Genomic DNA, 10,859 nt, shown 5'->3' with positions numbered 1-10,859 from the left:
GAGATCCTGTTTTTGGAGGTTTTGTATGGAGAGGTAACATCTGGCCCCATCTTAACAGGATGTTGGAGATGCATGTATGTGCATGTGTGTGAGGGGGTACTGGTTGCCACAATGACTGGGGACCAGGGATGCTAAACATTTTGCAACAGAGAACCATCTTCCACCAACTGTGAATTTAGAAACCAAGCTGGAAACACCACAGCAAGAAAGAATGAGGACATGAGCTGAGAGGCTATTCCTGCAATTCAGGTGAGAAGTGAGGGTGATTTTGTTGCCAGAAAAGGGGTCTTGATCCAGACTCCAAGAAAGGATTCTTGGATCTCGTGTAGGAAAGAATTCAAGGTGAGCTGCAGAGTGCAGTGAGGAGATAGTTCATTGAAAGCTACTCAGATACAGAGTAGGGTATCCTCAGAAGGCAAGAGGAGTAACCTGCCATCTTTGTATTAAACTTTTCTTATATAAGGGTCTTATCTACGTAAAAGCTAAGCTATGTCTGTGTGGGTGGACTTGACAGCATGACAAAATTTAGTACTTTGTTGATTTAAAGAAAGTTATTTTTGGCATTTTAGTGCATGAGTACATCAACAGCGTGGGGAGAGTCCCGATCTGGCTATTATGGTCTATTCCTCCAGTAGCCAATCCCTTCTGCTGATTTCAGATATTTACTCTGGATAAAACACAAAAACAGCTACTTAAGGGTTTTGAATACTATGTAACAGAAGGCAGATTGTGGAAGGGAGTTAAAACTTAGAGAACTTCATGGGGCTGTTTCCCATTATCTTTTTTTGTTCTTTGGGTTGTTTTTTTTTTTTTAATATTTTGTGTTTTATTTTTTGTTTTTGCTTTTTTTCCCCCTCAATGCTTTGCCCCAGGGGCAGCCCTCAGTGGCTGATCAGTGCAATTCAGGTGGCTAAAACTCCAGTAGAAACTTCTCAGTCAGGGCCAGGCATGGTGGCTCATGGCTGTAATCCCAGCACTTGGTACTTTGGGAGGCTGAGGTGGGAGGATGGCTGGAGCCCAGGAGGCCAAGACCAGCCTGGGCAAAATGGCGAAACCCTGTCTCTATAAAAAAATTAAAAATTAACCGGGCGTGGTGGTGCATGCCTGTAGTCCCAGCTACTTGCGAGGTTGGGATGAAAGGATTCCTTGAAACCAGGAGGTCGAGGCTGCAGTGAGCCATGATCGCGCCACTGCACACCAGCCTGGAAGACAGAGGGATACCTTGCCTCACACACACACACAAAATAAAATAAAATAAATTCAATCTTTCTGACTACAGGAAGTCGGGCAAAAGAGCCCCTGTAGACTGGAGAGAGTGTACGTGTGGTAGGGGAGACCTGAGACAGGAAAAAGCCAGAGTAGGGAATTCCATAATCTGTATAAGTCTCAGATTAACCCCAAACCACGCATGTGCAGGGCAGACCCAAACCAGGTTAGCAAATGCTTAAAGAACTGAACTGAGACTTAAATCACTGAAGGCAAAACAGAACTTATGGTCTGAATTTAACCAGGGTGATTGTATAATAGAACAAAACATCAGCATTCTCTAAGGGATTAGAATCGAATCCAGAGTTTATATGACATAACATGGACAATGTTCCCAGGACATTGTACAAACTTTTACCACCTATAGAGAACCAAAAAAAGTGACCCATCCCCAAGAGAAAAGACAACCCTGAGATGCTCAATGAAGTGAGAACACACACACACACCACACACACACACACACACACACAAAACCAACTCAGGAAATCTCAGTGGAGAAATAAAAACTACAATAAAGAACCAAGTGAATATCTTAGAACTGAAAACTGTGGTGTCTGTAATAAAAATTTACTGTAGAGGCCAAGGCACGGTGGCTCACACCTGTAATCCCAGCACTTTGGGAGACCGAGGCGGGTGGATCACCTGAGGTCAGTAGTTCAATACCAGCCTGGCCAACATGGTGAAACCCTGTCTCTACTAAAAATACAAACATTAGCTGGGTGTGGTAGCGGGCACCTGTAATCCCAGCTACTCAGGAGGCTGAGGCAGGAGAATCGCTTGAACCAGGGAGGCAGAGGTTGCAGTGAGCCAAGATCAAGCCACTGCACTCAAGGCTGGGTGACAAGAGTGAGACTCCATCTGAAAATAAATAAATAAATAATAAATAAAAATTACTGTAGAAATTAATAAACATGAAAATGATGGAAGAGTCAGTGAACTTGAAGATCGATAAAAATGATCAAATCTGAACTGAGAGAAAAATGATTGAAAGAACGAATATGGGCCGGGCGCGGTGGCTCACGCTTGTAATCCCAGCACTTTGGGAGGCCGAGGCGGGCGGATCACGAGGTCAGGAGATCGAGACCACGGTGAAACCCCGTCTCTACTAAAAAATACAAAAAATTAGCCGGGCGTGATGGCGGGCGCCTGTAGAGGAAGAGATTGGCTTGACCGGAGGGTTGCAGTGGGTGATCCAGCCTGGCTCAAAAAAAAAAAAAAAAAGAAAGAATTAATATGAGCGCTCCTGCTGCAGAGCTAGCCGCGCCAAATAATGTCTCTATGATACTCGAGAACTTTCATTTTTTTCCAGGCTCGTTCAGATTTGGGGTGGATTTTGGTGTTGTTCCCCTCCCTCACTCTTCCCCTCAGCATTTTTTTTTTTTTTAGATTTATTTACTGGTGTTTTATCTTTGATTCTCCTTCAGCCCTCACTCCCCGTTCTCATTTTTCTTGATCAACATCTTTTCTTGCCTCTGTCCCCTTCTCTCACCATCTCTTAGCTCCCCTCCAACCTGGTGGGCAGTGGTGTGGAGAAGCCGCAGGCATGAGATTCCATCTGCTCTCCTTCCTGGAGCCCAGAGGGGGGCAGGAGAAGGGGGTGGCATCTCCAGCCCCCCAGCACTGAGAAGAATGGGGCTCCTCATTTCACCCCTCCGTTTCTCCCCTGCCCCCAGGACTGGGCCACTTCTGGGTGGGGCAGTGAGTAGCAGATCGGTTCACACTGAGAATGTAAGAACTACAAACAAAATTTCTATTAAATCAAGTTTTGTGTCTCCAAAAAAAAAAAAAAAAATGAATGAATGAATATAGTTTTAGGGACCTGTGGTATAATATCAAAAAATCTAACATCTGTGTAATAAGAACACCAGCGTTAGAGTTAAAGATTGGGCCAAAGACAACATTTAAAGACAAACTAGCAAGAAACTGTCTAAATTTGGTGAAAGGCATACATGTACAGATTCAAAAGGATCACCAAATTCCAAGCAGAACAAGTTTAAAGACATCATGCCCAGACATAATCAAACTGCGTAAGACCAAAGATAAAGAAAAATTCTAACTCACTGTAGAAAAAGGACCAATTGCACGTGAAGGAAAACTATTTGAATAATCATGGATTTCACATCAGAAACCATGAAAGACAGTGGATCAACATCTTTAAAGTGCTAAAAGAAAAAAACTGTCAATCCAGGATTCTATATCTAGTGAAAATACACTTTTAGGAATGAAAATGAATAGAAACATTGTCAGATAAAGGAAAACAAATCATTTGTCTCTAGGAGACCTCTATAAAAAATGCTAAAGGGATTTCTTGAGGTTGAAAGAAAATGATACAAGATGGAAATTTGGATCCTATTAAGTCCTTTAAAACACATATGACTATTTAAAACCTAAATTATGACATTGTTAGGCAGGGTTTTCAAGGTACGTTGATATGATACTTATGATAACTCCTGACATAAAGAGTATTTGGCAGGGAGGAAAGGGACCTCCACGGTTGCACGGTTTTTTTGTTTGTTTTTTCGAGACGGAGTCTCGCTCTGTCACCCAGGCTGGAGTGCAGTGGCGCAAGCTCTGCTCACTGCAAGCTCCGCCTCCCGGGTTCATGTCATTCTCCTGCCTCAGCCTCCCGAGTAGCTGGGACTACAGGCACCCGCCACCATGCCCGGCTAATTTTCTTTTTTGTATTTTTTTAGTAGAGATGGGGTTTCACTGTGTTAGCCAGGATGGTCTCGATCTCCTGACCTCGTGATCTGCCCACTTCAGCCTCCCAAAGTGCTGGGATTATAGGCGTAAGCCACTATGCCCTGCCGGTTGCAAGGTTTGAATGGTTTATGAACCCCAAATAGATTTGAAAGTTTAGATGTACATATTGTAATGCCTGGAGCAATTACCACCACCAATAAATATACAAAGAGAGACAGCCAAAAGGTCAATAGAGGCCAGGCATGGTGGCTCTCACCCGTAATCCCAACACTTTAGGAGGCCAAGGCAGGCGGATCACTTGAGGTCAGGAGTTTGAGATCAGCCTGGCCAACATCGTGAAACCCTGTCTCTACTAAAAATACAAAATTAGCTGCATCTGTGGCACACACCTGTAATCCCAGCTACTCAGGAGCCTGAGGCAGGAGAATCGCTTGAACCCAAGAGGCAGAGGTTGCAGTGAGCCAAGATTGTACCACTGCACTCCAGCCTGGGTGACAGAATGAGATTCTGTCTCAAAAAAAAAAAAAAAGTGGGGGGGAGTGGGAACGAGTCTGAAGTAAGAGCAGAGACGTAATAACAAAAGAAGGTGCAGAGTTCATGGGCACAGATGCTGGAAGGTGGGAGATGGGCGGGTGGAAGCTTGTGAAAGCTAATAGTGGTGATGCAAGTGGAGATAGGGAAGTCTGAAGAGAGAGAAGATATAAAATAGTTACCCCGGCACAGCAGTAGAGTGAAGAAGTTAGCTTGCCAAGCAATGCCCAGACATGTTCTTCAGGTTGGCAGTCATGAATTCAATGAGCTGGGCATTTTTTTTTTTTTTTCTTTTTGAGACGGAATCTTGCTCAGTCGCCCAGGCTGGAGTGCAGTGGCGCGATCTCGGCTCACTGCAAGCTCCGCCTCCCGGGTTCACGCCATTCTCCTGCCTCAGCCTCCCAATTAGCTGGGACTACAGGTGCCCGCCGCTACACCCGGCTAATTTTTTTATATTTTTAGTAGAGACGGGGTTTCACCGTGTTAGCCAGGATGGTCTCCATCTCCTGACCTCATGATCTGCCCGTCTTGGCCTCCCAAAGTGCTGGGATTACAGGCGTGAGCCACCGCGCCCGGCCGAGCTGGGCATTTTTCTTCTCCACATTGAGATATGAAGATTTCAGCATGTAGATGAAAGAGACTCAGATTAAATCAGGTTTCAGTTTTTGCCAAACAGAAACAATGAAGCCGGAGAAGGACAAGTGTTTGGGAGATGATGGCATTCAAACTGGGCGAGGGGGGAAATGCAGAATTGAGGGACGATGAACTAGTTGTAGAATCAGTGGGTTTTAGGTCTCACAGGGTTGGAAGGATCACTGGATTTGATATTAGAAAAAATGTGCTGGAAAAATAGATGCTGTTAGTAGAATGTGATGATCAGTAGAGTGTGATGATTGAAAATGAGGTTGGGAGGGAGGCTTTCCAGTTACTGATCATGACAACGTCCAGAGCTGTGTTTTCCAAAACAATAGCCACTGGCCTTGGGTGACTATTTGAATTTAGATTAATGAAAATAAATCAAATGAAAATTTCAGTTCCTCAGTCACACTAGTCACATTTTTTGTTGTTGTGGTTTTTTTAGACAGAGTTTTGCTCTTCTTGCCCAGGTTGGAGTGCAATGGAGTAATCTCGGTTCACCAAAACCTCCTCCTCCCGGGTTCAAGTGATTCTCCTGCCTCAGCCTCCTGAGTATCTGGGATTACAGGCATGCGCCACCAAGCCCAGCTAATTTTTATATTTTTGGTAGAGATAGGGCTTCACCATGTTGGCCAGGCTGGTCTCAAACTCCTGACTTCAGGTGATCCACCTGCCTCAGCCTCCCAAAGTGCTGGGATTACAGGCATGAGCCACCATGCCTGGCAGAGCTGTTCCTTTTACTGCATGCATAGGAATCTCCCAGAAAGTTGATATTGTAGACATGAAGGGAATGGGTACTATTCTAAGAGGAAGATCCCACAAATGTTACCATAACAAAACTGGAAAGAAATACCATGCGGCGGAAATTGTTGGATCAAAGAAGATATTTGTCAGGAGAATTAATGTGCAATTTAAGTATATTAAGTCCTGTAATTAACTGAGGTAACTTCCAGGAACGTGAAGAGGAACAATGGGAAAAAAAAGAAAGTGAAAAAAGAGAAACACCAGGGTTCATCCTACTTCACCCCAGAAAAATCTATTAATGAAGGCCCAAGGTGAGGAGTCTAAACTGCCAGAATTGACTCTATAAATTTATGTAGGACTGGTACAAAAGATATGAAAACTGTTATATGAAAAAATATAAAATATCAGAGCATACCACATATAGTAAGAGCAAGTATTGTTTTGTTAAACTGATTTTACTTGTAAGCATGTTCGCGCACTGGGTTGGGATATAAAATGTGTTTCTTATTATGGTGATGGTCAAAAGGTTTACAGCCACTCCTCCAGAATATGTGAGTATGCAAATGTTCAAAGTCTTTTACATTGTGAATTTACGCTCCCACCTGCAGTGTTTGAGAAGCCCCGTTCTACATCTCTACTAGCCTTAGTGAAGAGAAATTCCTTAATTTTTGCTAGTCTAATTGGTATTAAATGGAATCTCCTGGTGGTTTAAATTTTTAGCTCCTAAAAAATAAGGTTTAAGAGAGGAGACCACCCCTCATATTGTCTTATGTCCAATTTCTGCCTCCAAAGAAAGAAGAAGTAAAAACTAAAAGGCAGAAATGAAATCCACAAGCAGACAGCCTGGTGCCACACCCTGGGCCTACTAGTTAAAGATCGACCCCTGATCTAATTGGTTATATTACCTATAGATGACAGACATTGTATAGAAAAGCACTGTGAAAATCCCTGTCCTGTTCTGTTCCAATCTAATTTCCAGTGCATGCAGCCCCCAGTCACGTACCCCCTGCTTGCTCAATCAATCACGACCCTCTCACATGGACCCCCATAGAGTTGTGAGCCCTTAAAAGGGACAGGAATTGTTCACTCGGGGAGCTTGGTTGTTGGAAACGTGAGTCTTGTGGAAGCTCCTGGATGAATAAAGCCCTTCCTTCTTTAACTCGGTGTCTGAGGGGTTTTGTCTGCAGCTTGTCCTGCTATGGTTTGAGAATATTTTCATATGCTTATGGACCCATTCACGTTTCTTTTCTGTTAAATACCTGTGATATCTTTTGCCTGTTTTTTTATTGCATTATCTGTTTCTTATTAACTCAAAAATGCCAACTGTTCAACTTCTGTTGGTTAACTATGTTACGCATATTTAATCCCAGTTTGTGGCTTGTTTTTTCTATCTTTCATGTTTTTTGACGAGCAGAAATTCTTAGTTTTAATGCTGTTGAACTTATTCATTTTTTTCTTTATGGCTTGTGTTATGTTTGTTTATTAAAAAATATTTCTTTACTTAGAAGTTATAAAGGTATTATTCTCAAAAAAGAAAAAAGAAAGAAAATAAACAAGCCAATTCTTGGGAGATGAGGAGCGAACCAAAAGTTATTTTCCATATGACACTGTGATAGTTTTACTCTTTCCAACTGAAATTGACTCAGTTGGAAACTGACTCGTGTGTATGATGTCAGAAATCCAGTTTTATTTTATTTTTATTTATTTATTTTTTGAGACAAAGTTTCACTCCTGTTGCCCAGGCTGGAGTGCAATGGCACGATCTTGGCTCACTGCAACCTCTGCCTCCTGGGTTCAAGCGATTCTCCTGCCTCAGCCTCCCAAGTAGCTGGGCATACAGGCATGGGCCACCATGCCTGGCTGATTTTGTATTTTTAGTAGAGACGGGGTTTCACCATGTTAGTCAGGCTGGTCTTGAACTCCTGACCTCAAGTGACCCACCCACCACGGCCTCCCAAAGCGCTGGGATTACAGGCACCAGCCACTGCACCAGGCCAATTTTATTTTTTTTCACATGGAAACTGAACACTATTTGTTGAAAAATCTGTTTTTTCCATACTGCTCTAAGTATGACCTGTGTTATAGACCAAGTTTCATGTATGTGTGCATCCTTTTCTGTCTATTCTGCTCTATTGGTCTGTTTCTCTCAGCATTGAAACCACACTTAATTACTATAAAGTCTTAATTACCAACTTCTCTAACTTTATAATGAATCTAGTAGGTTAAGTTCTTCTACTCTGTTCATTTTAAGAGTGTCTTGTCTATTCTTGGCCTTTGGCTTTGCTATACAAAGTTGAGAATTTGCTTTTTAAGTACATGGAAATTCCCATTAAAGTAGTTTTCAATTTCATTATGTAATCCAAAAAGTGACTGAGGCAGATCTCAATTGATTAGAGGTTTATTTAGCAAAGGGTGAGGCCATGCCTAGGAGAAAGAAACACAAGTTACAGTGGGATATGAGTGACCTGTGCTTTTTCCAAAGAGCATTTTGGGAACTTATTCCAGTCAATAGAAAAAGAGGGAATCCTCTCTAACTCATTTTGTGAGGCCAGCATCTTCCTGATACTAAAGCCTGGCAGAGACACAACAAAAAAAGAGAATTTTAGACCAATAACCCTGATGAACATCAGTGCAAAAATCCTCAATAAAATACTGGCAAACTGAATCTAGCAACACATCAAAAAGCTTATCCACCACGATCAAGTGGGCTTCATCCCTGGAATGCAAGGCTGGTTCAACATACGCAAATCAGTAAATGTAATCCAGCATATAAACAGAACCAATGATAAAAACCACATGATTATCTCAATAGATGCAGGAAAGGCCTTTGACAAAATTCAACAGCCCTTCATGATAAAAACTTTCAATAAATTAGGTATTGATGGGATGTATCTCAAAATAATAAGAGCTATTTATGACAAACCCACAGCCAATATCATACTGAATGGGCAAAAACTGGAAGCATTCCCTTTGAAAACTGGCACAAGACAGGGATGCCCTCTCTCACCACTCCTATTCAACATAGTGTTGGAAGTTCTGGCCAGGGCAATCAGGCAGGAGAAAGAAAGAAAGGGTATTCAATTAGGAAAAGAAGAAGTCAAATTGTCCCTGTTTACAGATGACATGATTGTATATTTAGAAAACCCCATCATCTCAGCCCAAAATCTCCTTAAGCTGATAAGCAACTTCAGCAAAGTCTCAGGATACAAAATCAATGTGCAAAAACCACAAGCATTCCTATACACCAATAACAGACAAACAGAGAGCCAAATCATGGGTGAACTTCCATTCACAATTGCTTCAAAGAGAATAAAATACCTAGGAATCCAACTTACAAGGATGTGAAGGACCTCTTCAAGGAAAACTACAAATATATATATATTTGTTGTTGTTGTTGAGACAGAGTCTCACTCTCTTGCCAGGCTGGAGTGCAGTGGCGTCATCTCGACTCACCACAACCTCCACCTCCCAGAAGTGATTCCCCCGTCTCAGCCTCTGGAGTAGCTGGGACTACAGGCGCGCGCCACCCTGCCTGGCTAATTTTATTTTTTTTTGTATTTTAGTAGAGACAGGGTTTCGCCATGTTGGCCAGGATGGTCTCGAACTCCTGACCTCGTGATCCGCCTGCCTCACCCTCCTAAAGTGCTGGGATTACAGGTCTGAGCCACCACGCCTGGCCAGTAAGGGTTATATTTTTAAATATTCTCCTTATGTAGTTGAGGAAGTTTTCTTGTATTCCTAGTTTGCCAAATAGATTTTTCTAAACATGAAAATGTTGTGACTTTCTTGCTTCTCAAGCAACCATTGAGATAAGTTTCTCCTTTAATCCATTAACATGGTAAATTGTATGAATTTATTTTCTGTTAAACTACCCTTGCATTCTTAGGACAAGCCCAAATTGGTCATAATGTATTTCCTTTTTTATAAGCTACCTTCTTTCATTCTTTCTCCCCAAGTCCCACCAGTGTTTTATCTATTCTATTAGTAAACTTTAGACCTTGTTGATTCTCTGTATTGTGTCTTTTCTTCCTATTTCATTGATTTCTGTTCTTATATTTAGTATCTTCTGTCTGCTTTGGGTTTAATCTATTGCCCTTTTTCTAATTTCTAAGAATGCACATTTAGCTAATAATTGTGTTAAATTTCTTTTTTTCTAATATAAAGATGAGATTTTAAAATTTACCTCCGTGTATCAATTGAGCATTACGCCACAAGTTTGATATCTTATTTTTATAAATGCTTACTTCTAAGTATTTCTTAATTTTTAGCCTGATTTTTTTGATTCGTGAGTTATTTAGAAGGGGTTATTTAGAGTTATTTCCCAACCATGTTCTTTAAAATGCAAGTGTTAATTTTGTTATTGATTTCTTTCACCCCCAAGTCTCTTTTATTGGGGGGAATGGGCCTCTCGGGGGTCCTCACTGCACGGCTTGTTCATTGCCACAGCTTCTCGAGTCCTGGGGCTTCATCACGTCAGGCAGCTCGGGCGGGCTGGAAAACGGCTTGATGCACAGGGCCTCAAAGCTGTCGTCTGCCCGGAAGGCCAGCCCCACTGTGGCTGGGGCTTGTGGCTGTGCTATTTGGCTGGTGAAGCCACACTCGCCCAGTGTCTTGCCATCATCCAAGAGTTGGTCGTCCTAGCACAGCCACTGCTCGTCAGGCAGCCGCTTGAGGATGGCCTCAACGATGCGCTTCAGCTCGAACACCGCGCTGGACTCCTTGGCGTCCGTGAAGATGGTGGTCTTGTGGCGCCGGATCGTGAGGAACACGTCCATCCCGGCGGCTGCCTCTCCACTTGATGAGCTCGTGCGGCCGCGCTTGTTACTGATTTCTAACTTAAATTGTTCTAGAATGTTTCAAATATTACTTTAATGTTTTTGAGACTTATTTTATGATCTAGCACTTGTTCCTTTTTTTTTTTTTTTTCCTGAGACGGAGTCTTGCTCTGTTGCCCATGCTGGAGTGCAGTGGTGCCATCT

At 42.5% G+C, this 10,859-nt stretch overlaps 1 pseudogene; it reads right to left on the bottom strand.

The window, feature by feature from the left end:
• Positions 1 to 10,298: 10,298 nt before the first annotated feature.
• On the bottom strand, positions 10,299 to 10,655 carry LOC116466396 (elongin-B-like; annotated as a pseudogene).
• Positions 10,656 to 10,859: the final 204 nt, after the last annotated feature.

Source organism: Hylobates moloch, unplaced genomic scaffold (genome assembly GCF_009828535.3).
Source record: "Hylobates moloch isolate HMO894 unplaced genomic scaffold, HMol_V3 SCAFFOLD_4, whole genome shotgun sequence".
Lineage (NCBI taxonomy): Eukaryota > Metazoa > Chordata > Mammalia > Primates > Hylobatidae > Hylobates > Hylobates moloch.
Note: the sequence above shows the minus strand (reverse complement) of the source record. Positions and strands in the feature narration are given on the sequence as shown.